Source organism: Mauremys mutica, chromosome 6 (assembly GCF_020497125.1).
Source record: "Mauremys mutica isolate MM-2020 ecotype Southern chromosome 6, ASM2049712v1, whole genome shotgun sequence".
Taxonomy (NCBI): Eukaryota; Metazoa; Chordata; order Testudines; family Geoemydidae; genus Mauremys; species Mauremys mutica.
Genome location: NC_059077.1, coordinates 124,918,613 through 124,923,187, shown reverse-complemented (window position 1 = coordinate 124,923,187; position 4,575 = coordinate 124,918,613). Strand labels below are relative to the sequence as shown.

The following is a 4,575-nucleotide window of genomic DNA, read 5'->3' as shown; positions in this document are numbered from 1 at the left end:
CCCGGAGAAAAAAACACCCCCCCCCTTCCCTCTCCACCTGGTTCTCATAGTCACATGCTTCCACGGGCCACTTTCCTCACCCAGCAGCCTCCCCTCAGAGTTCTCCAGTCCGGCTTGTATCTGCGAGTCTTCACTTTTCCCTTCAGCCTCCTCTCTCCTTCCCCCCAGCCATCTGCTCAAATCCCCTTCAAACCTCAACCAGAGTTTCCACCTGCATCTCCGAACCTTGGACCTTCCATCAGCCTTATCAGGTGGCACTTCATACAAATGAAGCTCTTTTCAGGTACCTGTTCCAGGATAAGGTACATTCCACAGCTTCCACATCCAATCAGCTTCATTGTCGCTTCCCTTCCTGGGGTCTCTACCACTGCTGCCTCTGTAGTTGTCACAGCCTCCCACCTAAATGCCTGTCAAGGAGAAAAAGGGAAACACACACACACAAAACAAAACCAGAACACCACATACTCCCTTCCCCACACTCCCCTGACAAACTCCCACTCAAACTCCCCTGTGCCCACCTATGTTTGTGACTCCTGGACTCCTGTCCTGCTGGCTGACTCCTCGTCTGCCTTTATAGGCCCCATAATCAGGGCTCTGCTGTGATCAAAGGCTCGGCTATTCTCAGAGCACACTGCCCACTACCAGTCCCTGCAAACTAACACACACACAAACACACACACACAAACACAAACACACACACCACTCTCCTGGTGTTGGGAGGGGAACAGGAGAAAGGACAAACGAAGCAAGAGACGATGAGAAAGGAGGGAGGGAGGGAGGGACGAAGGAAAAGGTGAAACAAAAAGGACAAACCCTAATGTCCCCAGTGATTCTAAGGGACAAAATCTCAGGTGCGGAATAAAATTCTGCCTCCTTAAGCTCGTGTTTTCCTTGCCTAGAATTCAACTGTCACCAGATGGATCGGACTGAACAGGTTTCAAACCTCGAGGAGGCTCTTACCTTCTAAACAGGGACATCTGTTTTCTAGTAAAATCACTAAAAGGAAGGAGAAAACTCGAAAGAGGTTCCTCCTGGCGCTCCCGTACGTGAACCCGAATACTCTCTTAGTCCTCAAAGCAACACCTCGAGAAGGAGACTTGCTGAAGCAAAGCCACGGGAGTCTCTGAGCTTTCCCTGGCCCCTCGCCTCTGTCCTGCCTGCCTGATGTCAGCATCTCTCTGTGAGGTCACCACCTCCCCACCACCTTTGACCAATAGCCTGAGGTCCTGCAAAAGGCCTTTGTGAGGTCACTGCCACACCCCTCCCTTGCTGTGCTAATGTCCTGCCCCTGGCCAGGCACTTTGGAGGTTTGTGCTACTTCCTGTGGATCACCCCACTCAAGGAGCGTTCGTTCTAGGCAGCAAGCCGGTAGTTTTGGATCATCTACAAATTCTATCAGCTCACTATTTAGCAGGTCATTTATGAATATGTTGACTAGTTCTGGTCCCAATACAGACACCACTAGTTACCTGTTTCCATCCTGAAAACTGACCATTTATTCTTACTCTTTCTTTCCTATCTTTTAACGAGTTATTGATCCAGGTGAGGACCTTCCGGAGGTGAAAGTAAGCCGGTATGTTCCGGTATGAGGTACCGGCAAGAGCCGGTATGCTGTGCCAGCCCGGCCCGGCTTCCCCAGGCTGGTGATTTAAAGGGCCCAGGGCTCCCTGCAGCGGCCGGAGCCCCGGGCCCTTTAAATCACCTCCCGAGCCCCCATGCTGGAGCCCCGGGGAGCAAATCACTGCCGTGGATGCTGCTCTCTCCGGTCTGCCAACACAGAGCAGGGGCGGCAGAAGCTTCCTTACAGTGTGTGTGCGGGGGGCACCATTGTCCAAATTGTGGCACCCCCATGACACCTTCCCTAAGGACCCCCACTCACAGCAGCTCTCCCCACGAGGCCACAGCCACAGACGCCTCTTCCCCAAGACTGCACCCTCCCCCCCCATCATTTGTCCTAACAGCCAGTAAAGAGTGGTGGGGCCATGGCCCTCTGAACCCCCTGTTCCAGCACCCCTGACACAGAGCTAAGCAGGCAGCAGTGTGTGTGTGTGTGTGTGTGTGTGTGCCAGAGAGTGCTGTGCTGAACTGAGCCAGGGAGAGAAGGGGGGCTGATGTCGGGGCTGTCCCCTGCCTCTGGACTGGTCGCTTCCAGCAGCTGTCTGAACTTAGAGACAGTGTGCGACACACTCACTCTTCCGCAACGCACACACTGTCTCTCCCTCCCCTCACACACACACTCTCTCCCCCACCACACACATTGCAGTTGAAAAGCAGCTGGCAATCTAGTAGGATGCCCATGGAACAATGGGATAGAAACCTGCATCATGTGATGCTGTACAGTCCTGTGAGGCATTGCAAACCCTTCCCAGCCAGTTGTACAGTGGGATAGCTACCCACAGTGCACTGCTCTCTGTGGCAATCCAAGAGATGCTAGCATGGATGTGCTCTGGTGACACAGGGGCATAGGGTGGACATGCAACAGCTGTTCAATTAAAACACTTTAACTAAAGCCATGTTATTCTTTCATGTAGCCATAGCTTAAGAGTGAGACAAGACTCAGCTCCAGTGAAACTAAAGAACCACAACTTCCTCCGTAGTTGACAGGATTTGAACCTGCGCAGGGAGACCCCCAATAGATTTCTAGTCCATCGCCTTAACCACTCAGCCACAACTACTTGCTGGGTATGTGGGTCTCACTGCACTCTAGCTCTGTTCTCACTGAGTGATCAATTACAGTTGTTTCCTGGAGGGGGCAGAGAGGTGTGGGCGATGGGCAGGGCAGGTCTCAGGAGAGGGGGCAGAGAGGGGGGGGCAGCAGGCAGACCTTGGGGTAGGGGGTGGAGAGGTGCGAGGAGGCCCTGGGGGAGGAGAGGGGCGAGCGACCAGCAGGCCTCAGCCAAAGAGCAGGGGTGGGAAGTGGCCAAATGGGAGTGAGGGCGGAGCACAGGTGGGGCCTCGGAGGGAGGAGAACGAGGGAAGGGGGTGGAGGGGCGGGACAGCACCACAGTCTGGGCAGGGGCCACCCACAGGATTCAGGGGGCCTGGGGCAAAACAATTTCAGGGGCCCCTTCCATAAAAAAAGTTGCAATATTATAGAATCCTGTATTCTCCTGGGGGCCCTGCAGGGCCTGGGGCAAAGTGCCCCCCCTCTGGGTGGCCCTGCCCTCAGCCTCTCCTCGTAAGTCCCCTGCCCCTAATCATTTTTGTTGCCCTCCCCTAGACTCTCTCCAACTTGTTTCTGTAGTCGGGGGGGGGGGGGGGAACTGGACGCAATGCTCCAGATGTGGCCTCAGCAGTGCTGACTAGAGGGGAATAATCACTTCCCTCGATCTGCTGGCAACGCTCCTACTAATCCAGCCCAATATGGCCAGTTACCCATATTGAATGCAGACACAGCAATATCTGATACATTGGTTCCTGTCCATTCAGGAGGTTATTTCCCACCTATTCATAAATAATGAAGCTGCTCGAAGCGGAGGGGAGAGAGCTGTCCCGTCCGTGCAGTTAACCCATCTCCCCGAGAGGTGGTAGCTATGTCAGTGGGGGGAAGCTATGCTGGTGGGTGTGCAAGCTGTGGTGTCTACATGTGTATATAAAGTTTAATCAAACCCCATTTTTTAAACCCTGTGGTCTGGGAATAGAAAAGGAGCTCTCTGAGGCAGAGCCCGTCCTTCAAAATCCTTAAGGTCACGGACTTGCCTCTGTAAATGTCATCGGGGTATAGCTCAGTGGTAGAGTGTTTGACTGCAGCTCAAGTGGTCCTTGGTTCAAATCCAAGTGCCCCCTTACAAGCTTGTTTCTTCAATAAAAATAATTCCATTTCTAGTATGCTCAGGAGCTCTACTATATAGGGATTCCTGGAATGAATGGACACACTTACTGTTTTCCTGTGCAAATGCATAAACACCTAGCAAACGTCCCCCAGCAGAAATCACTTTCAATCCTCTAAGTGTCTTGGTTTGTTTTCATCAATGAAACAAAGACACATGAAGACACATTTGCAGGTCCTTGGCCTCCATGGGCTACAATGTGCAGAAGAACAAGAACCACATCCACGTGGGATGCATGGACTAGTCTGTATTACATTTGGTAAGTAAGTTGCCATTGGGACTGAAAACTCTACTGGGGGTGGACAGGAGCCTGTTACAAAACTAAAATAACCAAGATTTACCAAACTCCCTGTTACACATTCAATCCTCTGTTTGTGCACACGGCATCAACTGGGGCTCTAATAAATGGCAGCCTTCCTTTAACACAGATCGTTGTTCCTTGTGACTTTCAGATACATTCGAATGGCAGCTGTTTAGAGGTCATGTACTGCTAGTTCATGAGCAGCAGCAGAGTCTCTGTACGTTACCAACCGTAGAGCTGGGTGTGTCTGCATCCAAGTAACTGCAGAGTCAGTGTAGTACCAGACATTTAATTGCACAGTCTCACTTTCTGGTCTCATTGATCATTTGGGTAGAAACAGCAACGGTTTGGTGGGTTTTGTTTGTTTTTTCTCCCTTCGTTTTCTCCTAAGGAATGTGTGATCTTGAGCACGATAGTTTAAGTTCCCTGTGAGTCAGGAAAATT

The 4,575-nt window shown here is 51.8% G+C and overlaps 2 non-coding genes across 2 annotated transcripts; one reads left to right on the top strand and one right to left on the bottom strand.

Moving 5' to 3' along the window:
- Window positions 1-2,592: 2,592 nt before the first annotated feature.
- Window positions 2,593-2,675, bottom strand: TRNAS-AGA. The gene has a single exon. It is a non-coding gene; the product is annotated as a tRNA-Ser (tRNA).
- A 1,039-nt stretch (window positions 2,676-3,714) lies between these two features.
- TRNAC-GCA lies at window positions 3,715-3,786 on the top strand. The gene has a single exon. It is a non-coding gene; the product is annotated as a tRNA-Cys (tRNA).
- Window positions 3,787-4,575: the final 789 nt, after the last annotated feature.